A 14670-nucleotide genomic window follows, 5' to 3' on the forward strand; every position below is an offset into this window, starting at 1 on the left:
ACCTATCTCGTGTACAAAACCATTTTTCATAAGTCTTAGTAACCGTACACATATCTCGTGTACAAAAATATCATACACATAACCTGTGTATAAAATCATTCTCTCGATACATAACATTCACTTTTCATTCATTGCTTGGCTTGGTAACTGACCTTAACATATAATGCGCATAAATAATATCCCCAAAAAATAGAACATCTCGTCTGTATAATATATAAACCTCGAAGTACTAAACACCACGCCCACTAGCTCTTCCGTCTAGTGAACATTCTGGGTGGGGGTGTTAAACCCGATAGCTACCTTTAGGATTCGCGTGAATTAGGGCCATACCCGATTCTAATTCTTAGGTTACCAAGCAATAATAATCAGGGGAAAATATTCGCAACAATTAGTGGCAATTATAACGTCCAACTAATTCAATAATAATCCACAGAACTTCTGTCTGCATAATAATTCATTCGAGGAATGTTTTGCTTGTGTCTATCTCGTCAAAAATTTATAAAAGCATCTCAGTTCAAAAATATAGATTTCAAAGGCATTTAATAAAGCAGTTGTAAAACAGTTATAAAGCAGCGCATGTATTCTCAGTCCCAAAAATATAAAGAGTAAAAGGGAGCAAATGAACTCACAATATGATATTTTGTAGTAAAAATATGCATACGACGATACTGAACAATGCAGGGTTGGCCTCGGATTCACGAACCTATATCAGGTATATATATTAACACATTGTAATCGACCAAATATATATATATATATATATATATATATATATATATATATATATATATATATATAGTGATATAATTGTTATATTAATAAATTATATGTTTCATTAATTAACTTAATATAGTTATTTTTATATACCCTAACTAGATAATTAATATTTATTACTGATATTACTAATACTAATGTTAATAATAATAATAATAATAATAATAATAATAATAATAATAATAATAATTTTACTACTATAATAAATAAATATTACTATCTTTAACTAAAATAAGTGGACTTAATATGAGTCCAATCATTTTAATACTTGAAGCCCAACTAGAATAACTCAATTAGCCCAACTAGCAAATCCATTTGCAAAATCCACTTAATTCATCAATGCCCCAACAGCAGCCTAATATCGATTTTAAATTAACAGTCCAACAGTTTTTAATTATTAGCCCAATTCAGTTTTTTCAATTATCGACCCAACAGGCCCATGCTTCTCAATACAGCTTCTCTTGTTTTTAAAAAAATATTTGTTGTTGCCTGGTTTTGAACCCATGACCAATAGTTTAACCAAACAGCCTTCAGACCAATGAACCATTAATTACTTCATGTATTAACTCGCGTTTTTAATTATATATCATATATAACTGTTAATCATCTTTTCTAACCTCATCATCTTTATCATTACTCATCTATATCACCATCTATAATCATAAGCATGACATAATTATAATCATAAGCACAATTATAATCGTAATCATCAATCATAATTATTTCTTAATTTATTTTTATCATAATTATCTCCATCATCAATAACTTAATCCTAACATCATCATTATATCGTGAACCTATGTTTATCATCATCATCCTTATCATTTATCATTCTTTAACATTACCATATTATTATCATAATCAATTAATAATAATTATAATAATAATAATACTAATAATAATAGAAAGTAACAATAATAATATTTATTTATAAAGCTCGTACCTTTAAAAATCATAAGTTATCATAACTGGATGTCTGTGATGATATTGTCGACCCACAACAGATAAAGTATCCTAACCCAGCCGTTTTAGTTCGATCATATAAGGGAAAAAACAGAAAAATAAAGATCGTAGCAGGTTTTGATCAGGGTTAGCGATGGTGGTGGTATTAGTCATAAACAGAAATATAAGTAGACAGATGCACTGTAGCATCATCTTTTTCATGTCATTAAAACCAGAAACAGGGACAGAAGTAGCGAAGTAGCAGAGACTGCACTCGCGACCGTCCCCTTCTTCTCTTCATCCGAACAGAAACAGTAACATGATAGTTACAGCAATAGTATTATTGAATTACAACTGGGTTTTGCAGCAACTTGCTCGATGGTGGTGATGGTTCAAGAAAAATGACGGTTAAATGATTAGAGTGGTTTCGATGTTGGTGGTTATTTTCGATAAAAATGGTGATGATGGTAGAGATGGTTGCAGTAGGATGTGGTAGTTGTTTTGTGGTGTTAACCAGCTGCAAAGACAGCCACAAAGGAAGAGGTCGATGGTGGATATATGGTGATTTATGAAGGAAGAAAACAATACAGAAAAGCAAGGTGGTGGCGGTTTCCAAGTTAGGAGAGAGAGAGGAGAATGAGAGAGAAGGATAGAGAGGTGATAACCGGCTGTGGTGGTGTAGTGTGGTGGTCGTGACAGTGGTGTATGGTGATTCCGGTGATTGTGGCACAAGGTGGTACTGGTAGATGGTGAATGAAAATGATAAGGGTGTTTGCTTTAGTTCACAAATTAAAATAGGGTATCTATATGCAAGTCGTTAATGCATATATTTATATATATTATTTGGTGTTAGTGGTGCACTAAAATCAAAAATGGAAACAGTAATCGAATTTTTACATAAAAGATCTCATACTACATACAGTAAATTTCAATCAATAAGCAGATTCAATGAATTGTGAATATTAATATATAATAAAATAATATTAATAATAATAAACGTGCATCTTAACTAAATATCTTACCGACAGTTTAAAAGGAATAGTATCTCGTACTCCGTTGTTAATTAGTGGCGGATAAAAGTGTTCAGAAAAATCTCATATTTTTAAATTAACTATATTTATTTATTTTGGTCATTATGGTATAAAATTTGATCATTAACTATTGAATAAAAATTACATTAATTATTCACTCCCAATCCCAAGTAAAATATAAAAAGTTTTAAAATTTAATAAATAGCTCCTAAATACATTATTACTAAGCCTATAATTTATAAAACCCATTTTTGGATCATCGTTTATTTTAAAATAATATAAGTTCCTTTTTAATTCGTTTACTATCAATTTGATGACAAATGGGCGTTTTAGTCGTTTACTAAATAACTTTGAAATTACTTATATATATATATATATATATATATATATTCACTTTTATAATAAATTTTAATATATCTTATATTAATTTACATATTTATTTATAACAATTTGTATATTGTATATAATAGTTTATTAACATTCTTATGCATAATTATTTATATTTAGTTATTTATATATATTTATCTATTTACAAATAATGGTTCGTGAATCGTCGGAAATGGTCGAAGTCAAATGATTTCATAAAACAAATTCAAAATTTTGAGACTCAATATTACAGACTTTGCTTATCGTGTCAAAATTAAATAAGAATTAAGTTTAAATTTGGTCGAAAATCTTCGGGTCGTCATAGTACCTACCCGTTAAAGAAATTTCGTCCTAAAATTTGAATGAGGTCGTCATGGTTAATAATAAAAATGTTTTCATGATCATTATGAGTTGATAAATAGAGTTTTATCATCATTGAGTAATATGGATAAAACAATTCGATTAATCGAAGAGTACGAATGAAGCTATCACAAAAGAGTGAAATGAATAAATGCAGATTCGTCTTGTCTGGTGACGTAGTCACGGTTGATTTCCGAAAATCAAGGAATTTAGGGAAAATTTTCGTAATAAGATTCGATTCTTCGGTAATTAAGGAAATTAGGAACCTCTTCGGTTAAATGCAATAATCTATTTTGATTGCTCTGTTGGATATTTCACTATAAATCCACCCTCTTCATTTCCTTTATATTTTGGAGTTCCATACTTTTGTTTTCTCTTCTCAACTTTAAGTCAAACGAATAATGGTCCAGAATTCATAAGTATGAAGTTTCGAATGAACATAAGGTCCTAAGAGAGAGATTGTAATAGCACGATCTTGATTGGTTAAATTACCAGAATTCAAGAGAAAAGATAGAACTTTCAGGATATTATGTTCTTGATATGTTTAGAGATTAAATAGAATGTAAGAGTCGTGTAACATGGCACATGATGACGGTATGATCTGTGAATCATCACGCTCCATTAGAAGCTCAGCATGACTTACTGTAATATAATCACGTTGATCAAGTGTCATTATATTATACTAACTCATGCTTCAGTTCCCAACACTACTTCAAAACATTCATACTTTAAACTCAAATTTTAAAGAAATTTAGAAACTAAAGTAGTTTCCTTTATGATGTAATATAGATAGCACGAAGAGATAAATGATTTTGGACGAGAATATTTATGAAAATATCTCCAGAAATATCGAAGATATTTATGATGATATTTTGGAATTTCTAAGTTCGATGGTTGATGAAGAAGGATTTTTCGCAAGATTTTAACATGAGTACGAAGCAAGATATTCGTTGAAGGTTTCATCGGATCCAGAATTACCTGGATTCTTTGAATATATGGTATGGTCCTTGTATTTGGCCTTGGTCTCCTTCATGGTTTGCTTAATCTGTTTTTCAGTACCAAATTTTCTATCGAGCGTTCCTAACATTCCCTTCTTTATCATCAAACTTTTGGCCGTTTAGACCATCTACAATTTTTTTCTATTTCCTCTGCATTTAATGCTACAATATCTGAATCATCGGTTATCAATTCGAGGTGGTTTCAGGAGAATTGTGTTTTTAGATGATTAAACGCTAATGGTAATATGGTGGAATATAAAAGGTTCCCTGGTAACAATAAAAGAATGCACATATATATCAAAGTTATAATAACGTTATTTCAAACGAAAAGTTGAAGTTGACTTGCTGGAGCTGTGACAAAATTGGCTAATTTAGAATGGGATTGCAACGTTATTTTCGGTAATAACAATGCCAAAGGAGCTAACACAGATACGTGTTTAAACGTTTGCTCAGGTTTCGAGAGTTTTTAGGTGCATAACTATGTGCATCAACCTTTTCTTCCGTAGATGAAGTGCGGTTGGTTCATCCTCTCGATTGAGGTGTTTTCAAGAATCATGAAAGGTTTGAACGCATATTGTAATCGTCAAGATTCAAACGAGGTTTAAGATGAAATCAAGTGGCAAACTTGAAGAAATATTTAGTTTCATATGTTATAATTAATATTTTAATTCATTTTAATTGTCCAATGTTAATAGTCCACAGTTGATAGTCCACATTTAGCAATTCAATAATTCATATATAGTTTACAATATTTGAATTAATTAATACGTATCGTGACCCGTGTACATGTCTCAGACTCGATCACAACTCAAAGTATATATATTATTTTAGAATCAACCTCAACCCTGTATAGCTAACTCGGTCATTACTGCATATAGAGTGTCTATGGTTATTCCAAATAATATATATAGATGCGTCGATATGATATGTCAAAACCTTGTATACGTGTCCCGATATTTAAAGTGCGTAAAACAAATAACAGAAATTAAATGACAATAATTAAAATTGCGAGAATATAAATTGCGATAATTAAATTGCGATAAATAAAATGTAATCAGTTAGCTAGGAACAGTTAGCGTGGATTCTTAACAAAATTCCTCATAGTTAATTTGTTTGTTTCTAACAAATTTTTATTTTTGTCCAATATTTTCTTCATTATGCCACTTTTTGGATTCTGATAGGTCAAAATCCAAATATGAAATTGAATGAAAATGGTTATTCTGCGATGAACGGATTCGTATCTCTGTTGATGTAAGTAGGATAGTAAATGAATGTTTAATCAGATTTGAAGAATGTACAGTGTAACTTATTAATGTGAAATCTAAATATTTCTCAGGTATTACCTACCCGTTAAAATGTTTTCACCATTAACAATTTGTACGAAAGAATTTTTAATTACAATCTTTATGAAAATATACGTACATATATATTTTCTTCAGATGTAATCATGGATTTAATGAGTTAATATGATATTAATCTCATTTGCTTTTCAGTTTGAGCTAGAATAAATAATCTCTAAGACTTTAGGGATTACATAATCGCCATGAATAACGAAGATAGTCGATGTAAAGTAGATAGAATGATAGGTAGGACGGAGATTATGCTCGTGGTACAGATGGTGATGTCGAGGCTGGTGATGTGGGTGTTGCTATCGGTGATACAAGTGTTGTTTGTGCTGAGGTTGGTGATGATGTTGGTGTAATAAGTATAGCTTGTAAATCATGCATCATTCTTGTCAGGGTTTCTATCCTACCCTCTATCATTTCTATCCACCTACTCATCTGATTCGATAGATCTTGATTCTCAATTCGAAGTTCCCTAACTTCTTCTAATATTCCCCTTCGATTGGTATTCGGAAGTAGAGGTTGAATATTTTTTGAGATTGCAGTAATGCGACCTTCGAGGCGGAATATTTTGACAAGAAGGGTGAAAACAGTGTTGCGCATAGGTTCACCGGTGAGTACATCGTTTTCTCCGATGTTATGTGGTAAGTTTGGTTCACGGTAGGGTTCACCTTCTTCATTTCTCCATCGAGTGAGTAAGTCTCGGACCCACCCTCATCTCCTCTAGAAAGAGAAATAGCTAAATGGTTGAGGCACTTCTGGGTCATTGACTTCAGAGTCTTCTTTAATATACATCTCGAAATCACTTCAGGAACTAATGGAATCCAAGCTAGATGTAGGATCCATCTTACACAATCAGTTAGAAGATTTTTGATATGAAATGATTTTCGGATATCGGATGATCTTCTAATTATATAGAATATCTATACATAATTCAAAGGATCCCTTAGATTACGGAGGGAATTAAGGAATGTGTCAGATAAAGTTTAATATGATTGGATATGAATTTGTCTGTACACCATCTATGCAATAATTATAATAAGACGTGTCGAGACTGAAAATGATATGCAGATATTTTCTGACAAGAAACGATAAGCAAAACTTTTGACATGCAGACACGGTAGAAGTCCAGACTCATTAATGTATCTTAATATCTATCAGTTAGACACACTAATGCGAGGCCTGGTTCGCTAAGACCACCGCTCTGATACCACATGTAGAAACCCGTCCTAATCCATCTGGACGAATACATTATATTTGGTTACATCGCGAGGTACTTGACCTCTATATGATATATTTTACAAACATTGCATTCGTTTTTAAAAGACAAACTTTCATTTCATCGAAAGTTGACGGCATGCATACCATTTCATAATGTATCCAACTATAATTGACTTAATAATAATCTTGATGAACTCGACGACTCGAATGCAACGTCTTTTAAAATATGTCATAAATGACTCCAAGTAATATCTCTAATATGAGCAAATGCACAGCGGAAGGTTTCTTTCATACCAGAGAATAAACATGCTTTCAAGTGTCAACCAAACGGTTGGTGAGTTCATAGGTTTATCTTAAAACAATAAAATTCATCATTTTGATAGACCACAAGATTTAAATACAGTACACCTATCTCGTGTACAAAACCATTTTTCATAAGTCTTAGTAATCGTACACATATCTAGTGTAAAAAAATATCATACACATAACCTGTGTATAAAATCATTCTCTCGATACATAACATTCATTTTTCATTCATTGCTTGGCTTGGTAACCGACCTTAACATATAATGCGCATAAATAATATCCCCAAAAAACAGAACATCTCGTCTGTATAATATATAAACCTCGAAGTACTAAACACCACGCCCACTAGCTCTTCCGTCTAGTGAACATTCTGGGAGGGGGTGTTAAACCCGGTAGCTACCTTTAGGATTCGCGTGAATTAGGGCCATACCTGATTCTAATTATTAGGTTACCAAGCAATAATAATCAGGGGAAAATATTCGCAACAATTAGTGGCAATTATAACGTCCAACTAATTCAATAATAATCCACAGAACTTCTGTCTGCATAATAATTCATTCGAGGAATGTTTTGCTTGTGTCTATCTCGTCAAACATTTATAAAAGCATCTCAGTTCAAAAATATAGATTTCAAAGGCATTTAATAAAGCAGTTGTAAAACAGTTATAAAGCAGCTCATGTATTCTCAGTCCCAAAAATATAAAGAGTAAAAGGGAGCAAATGAACTCACAATGCGATATTTTGTAGTAAAAATATGCATACGACGATACTGAACAATGCAGGGTTGGCCTCGGATTCACGAACCTATATCAGGTATATATATTAACACATTGTAATCGACCAATATATATATATATATATATATATATATATATATATATATATATATATATATATATATATATATATATATATATATAGTGATATAATTGTTATATTAATAAATTATATGTTTCATTAATTAACTTAATATAGTTATTTTTATATACCCTAACTAGATAATTAATATTTATTACTGATATTACTAATACTAATGTTAATAATAATAATAATAATAATAATAATAATAATAATAATAATAATAATAATAATAATAATAATAATAATAATAATAATTTTACTACTATAAGAAATAAATATTACTATCTTTAACTAAAATAAGTGGACTTAATATGAGTCCAATCATTTTAATACTTGAAGCCCAACTAGAATAACTCAATTAGCCCAACTAGCAAATCCATTTGCAAAATCCACTTAATTCATCAATGGCCCAACAGCAGCCTAATATCGGTTTTAAATTAACAGTCCAACAGTTTTTAATTATTAGCCCAATTCAGTTTTTGCAATTATCGACCCAACAGGCCCATGCTTCTCAAGACAGCTTCTCTTGTTTTTAAAAAAAATTTGTTGTTGCCTGGTTTTGAACCCAGGACCACTAGTTTAACCAAACAGCCTTCAGACCAATGAACCATTAATTACTTCATGTATTAACTCGCGTTTTTTATTATATATCATATATAACTGTTAATCATCTTTTCTAACCTCATCATCTTTATCATTACTCATCTATATCACCATCTATAATCATAATCATGACATAATTATAATCATAAGCACAATTATAATCGTAATCATCAATCATAATTATTTCTTAATTTATTTTTATCATAATTATCTCCATCATCAATAACTTAATCCTAACATCATCATTATATCGTGAACCTATGTTTATCATCATCATCATCATCCTTATCATTTATCATTCTTTAACATTACCATATTATTATCATAATCAATTAATAATAATTATAATAATAATAATACTAATAATAATAGAAAGTAACAATAATAATATTTATTTATAAAGCTCGTACCTTTAAAAATCATAAGTTATCATAACTGGATGTCTGTGATGATATTGTCGACCCACAACAGATAAAGTATCCTAACCCAACTGTTTTAGTTCGATCATATAAGGGAAAAAACAGAAAAATAAAGATCCTAGCAGGTTTTGATCAGGGTTAGCGATGGTGGTGGTATTAGTCATAAACAGAAATATAAGTAGACAGATGCACTGTAGCATCATCTTTTTCATGTCATTAAAACCGGAAATAGGGACAGAAGTAGCGAAGTAGCAGAGACTGCACTCGCGACCGTCCCCTTCTTCTCTTCATCCGAACAGAAACAGTAACATGATAGTTGCAGTAATAGTATTAGTGAATTACAACTGGGTTTTGCAGCAACTTGCTCGATGGTGGTGATGGTTCAAGAAAAATGACGGTTAAATGATTAGAGTGGTTTCGATGTTGGTGGTTATTTTCGATAAAAATGGTGATGATGGTAGAGATGGTTGCAGTCGGATGTGGTAGTTGTTTTGTGGTGTTAACCAGCTGCAAAGACAGCCACAAAGGAAGAGGTCGATGGTGGATATATGGTGATTTACGAAGGAAGAAAACAAGTACATAAAAGCAAGGTGATGGCGGTTTCCAAGTTAGGAGAGAGAGAGGAGAATGAGAGAGAAGGATAGAGAGGTGATAACCGGCTGTGGTGGTGTAGTGTGGTGGTCGTGACAGCGGTGTATGGTGATTCCGGTGATGGTGGCACAAGGTGGTACCGGTAGATGGTGAATGAAAATGATAAGGGTGTTTGCTTTAGTTCACAAATTAAAATAGGGTATCTATATGCAAGTTGTTAATGCATATATTTATATATATTATTTGGTGTTAGTGGTGCACTAAAATCAAAAATGGAAACAGTAATCGAATTTTTACATAAAAGATCTCATACTACATACAGTAAATTTCAATCAATAAGCAGATTCAATGAATTGTGAATATTAATATATAATAAAATAATATTAATAATAATAAACGTGCATCTTAACTAAATATCTTACCGACAGTTTTAAAAGGAATAGTATCTCGTACCCCGTTGTTAATTAGTGGCGGATAAAAGTGTTCAGAAAAATCTCATATTTTTAAATTAACTTTATTTATTTATTTTGGTCATTATGGTATAAAATTTGATCATTAACTATTAAATAAAAATTACATTAATTATTCACTCCCAATCCTAAGTAAAATATAAAAAGTTTTAAAATTTAATAAATAGCTCCTAAATACATTTTTACTAAGCCTATAATTTATAAAACCCATTTTTGGATCATCGTTTATTTTAAAATAATATAAGTTCCTTTTTAATTCGTTTACTATCAATTTGATGACAAATGAGCGTTTTCGTCGTTTACTAAATAACTTCGAAATTACTTATATATATATAACATACTTTATATATTCACTTTTATAATAAATTTTAATATATTTTATATTAATTTACATATTTATTTATAACAATTTGTATATTGTATATAATAGTTTATTAACATTCTTATGCATAATTATTTATATTTACTTATTTATATATATTTATCTATTTACAAATAATGGTTCGTGAGTCGTCGAAAATGGTCGAAGTCAGATGATTTCATAAAACAAATTTAAAATTTTGAGACTCAATATTACAGACTTTGCTTATCGTGTCAAAATTAAATAAGAATTAAGTTTAAATTTGGTCAGAATTCTCCGGGTCGTCACAGTGACCGCACAAACCGAGCCATCGTGAATACGCGCAAACAGATATTCACTACCACCACCACATAGTATAACCGAGGATGGCCGTACAACCCGAGCCTTAGTGAATCCGTGATAGTACTCCAAATGAACATATTTTAGTAGCAATATCCTCCCAATATGTAAATTATTTAGTTGTAATTTTCCTATTGTAAGTTGTAATCGTTTATATTAAATAAGTGCGAAGACAAAAGGCGAAAATGAAGATTTGAAGACACAAACATCCAAAAAGCTCAAATGTACAAGATACAATTCAAAAGGTTCAATTTATTGATGAGAAACGTCTAAAAATGACAAGAGTACAAGTTACAAAATGCAAAGTACTCGATATAAAATAGTACGCAAGGACGTTCAAAAATCCGGAATCGGGACATGAGTCAACTATCAACGTCCGACGCAACGGACTAAAAATTACAAGTCTACTATGCACAAGAATATAATATAATATATAAATAATTATATTAATTATTTATATTTTATATTTATATATAAATTATGTCGACAAGCAAGGTTCCAAAATTATGTGAGCTGGATTTTCAAACTCCACGACTCGCGGAGTTTGCAGGCTTAAAACTCCACGACTCGCGGAGCTGTCAGAAATCAAAACGCCTATAAAAGGCCATGCATTCTGCCGAGTAAAAATATAATAAATAATAATAATAATACTCTGTAATAAATAAATAAATAAATAAATATATATATAATATATATATAGTATAGGGTAGTTTTATATTAGATTAGTTCGAGTTATGTAAAGGTTATTTTACGGGTTTTTGAAGTCGAAATTCTGTCCGTGTAACACTACGCGATAAATACTCAATGTAAGTTATGTTCTCCTTTTTAAATTAATGTCTCGTAACTAAGTTGTTATAATACTTATTTAAATTGAAGTAATCGTGATGTTGGGCTAAATATTAAAAATGGGGTAATTGGGCTTTGTACCATAATTGGGGTTTGGACAAAAGAACGACACTTGTGGAAATTAGACTATGGGCTATTAATGGGTTTTATATTAACTAAACAATACCTTGTTAATTTAATATACAAACTTATAATTTGATGTATTTATATATAACCACATAGGCTTGACTGGGTACGGTGGGCGGGATATCTATAAATACCAATAATTATTCATTTTACCGGACACGGAACTGGATTAATAGTTAATAGACTTGTTGAAACAGGGGTAATTACATTCAAGGGTAATTGGTGTAATTGTTAACAAAGTAGTAAAACCTTGGTTTACACGCAGTCGATAACCTGGTGTATTCATTAAACAAAGTATTAAAACCTTGTTACAATTCGAATCCCCAATTAGTTGGAATATTTGACTTCAGGAATATGAATAATTTGACGAAGGCTTTCGCTCTTTATATTTATGACTGATGGACTGTTATGGACAAAAACTAGACAGACATATCAAATAATCCAGGACAAAGGACAATTAACCCATGGGAATAAACTAAAAATCAACACGTCAAACATCATGATTACGGAAGTTTAAATAAGCATAATATATTTTATTTCATATTTCCTCGTACTTTTATTTATTGTCATTTTAATTATTGTTATTTATTTTATATTGTTATTTAAATATCGTCATTTACTGTACGCTTCGCTTAAAATATAAATCGACAAACCGGTCATTAAACGGTAAACCCCCTTTTATATATTATTATATATAATTATATATATTTTGTACAAATATAGTTGTTTAAAAATATAGTGTGCAATAAGCCCGCTCCCTGTGGAACGAACCGGACTTCCTAAAAACTATACTACTCTACGATTAGGTACGCTGCCTATAGTGTTGTAGCAAGGTTTAGGTATATCCCATCTGTAAATAATTAAAACTTGTGTAACTATTTCGTACCCCCACGCTACGACATCAAGTTTTTGGCGCCGCTGCCGGAGACTCGGTGAAACGCTATATTTTTAATTTATTTTTGTATAAATATATTTATATATATTTTTAGAAAAACAATATAAAATTTAAAAAAAAAACACGTTTTTCAAACTCCACGACTCGCGGAGTTTGCAGGCTTAAAACTCCACGACTCGCGGAGCCACCCTGACAGGCGCACCCAGGAACCCTACTTCGCATTTATTACGGAATAATATTAATTATTATTATTTTAAAACCCTAATTAGGTTTAATTAATTTAATATTTAATTTTTAGTTTTAATTAAATTTGTAATAATTACTTTTAATTAGTTTTATTATATATAAAAATTAATACTTTTATAAAATACAAATATAAAAATAATATTTTTATAAAAATTGTACTTTTTACAACTTTAAGTTTATTTTTATATTTTGTATTTTTTTAGTGTAATATTTGTATCTTTATTGTTCGTAGCTAGTTTTAAGTTCTAGTATTTTGCCGTAGCTTATTTTTATTTTTAGATTTTTAGGCTTTGCCGTGAAATCCCTTAAGTGCTATTTCTTTAGACTAAGATTTAGGTGCTTTAGAATTTTGCGACGATTTTAAAATTTTAGTTCCTTTTAAGTCACGACTCGCTACTTTCTTATTTTTATTTTTCGACGTTTTTCGACGCACATTCTTTTTCTTTCTTATTTCTCGACGCTTTAGTTTTTAGGACTTAGAAATTTTCTCTATTTCTTATCTAATATCTCAAACGGAAAGAAAAATTATTTAAGTGGTTAAATTAATGGACGTTGACAATTTTCTGCTTCGTAGTAATAGTTGGATTTGTTAGTGGCTGAGTTGTGAGCTTCCGATTTAAAGGGTTCTGGCTCCCTGCTGCATCTTTTGGCTATTCGAAACGTGGGTAAAAGTAGAAAAGTCTATTAATTGGACAACTTATATAAGTTTTTCTATTTTTATAACTAATAGGATAATTAGTAAATGCACCACATTGTAGCTAAAATTTGTCCATCGCAATAAAATGGAAAATTTTGAAAACAAGGCTATGGAAACTCTTTTTGATATCCAAAATCAATTAAATCAATACTCTCAAATGGGTATTGATGACAATTCGTTCGGTCAATCTTGGATCACGAATGACGAAACAATAACTGGTTGTGAAATCTGTGGAGATTATCACTCAACATGGGAATGTTATTATTACGTTCCTATGGAAAATTACGCACCCACGGAACCTGAATGGAATGATTATGAAGAATACAATTCAAATTGGGATTATTCCCAAGAATATTTCCAAACTCAACAACCAGTAGACGAGGAAAATTACGTGTCTGAAAATTTATTAGACAATATGAAAATCAAACTCGAAGAACTCAATGCTCAAAATGAACAAATGAGAGAGTTTGTAAACCGGCAAGCTGAAACTCTATCAGACTACACACCTGTTGATCTGAGGAGTCGTGTGCAAGAAAATCTCATATCATCGAATTTTGATGAATTCGAGAGCTCCGAAATCACCAATTATCCCGATGATACTTTTTATTCAGCTTTAGCAATTTCACAACATATCGACACATTAGCCTCAACCGACGAAATCATCGATCCATCTATGGATGAAGAAGAAGTAAGGATGACAAATTGGTACTCTTGGGAAAACGATAACATTAAAAATTTTACCCCCGAGACCAAAATGGTGGGACCGATAAGTACCGTTAATGAAGAAGAATTTGCTTCAATCCAGCCATAACCTTCCAACCCAATATTCTCAATAGACGAGTCATCTACCAAAGATGAACTATAAGCTGTAATAGA

The sequence above is a fragment of the Rutidosis leptorrhynchoides genome, chromosome 8, assembly GCF_046630445.1.
Source record: "Rutidosis leptorrhynchoides isolate AG116_Rl617_1_P2 chromosome 8, CSIRO_AGI_Rlap_v1, whole genome shotgun sequence".
NCBI classification, from domain to species: domain Eukaryota; kingdom Viridiplantae; phylum Streptophyta; class Magnoliopsida; order Asterales; family Asteraceae; genus Rutidosis; species Rutidosis leptorrhynchoides.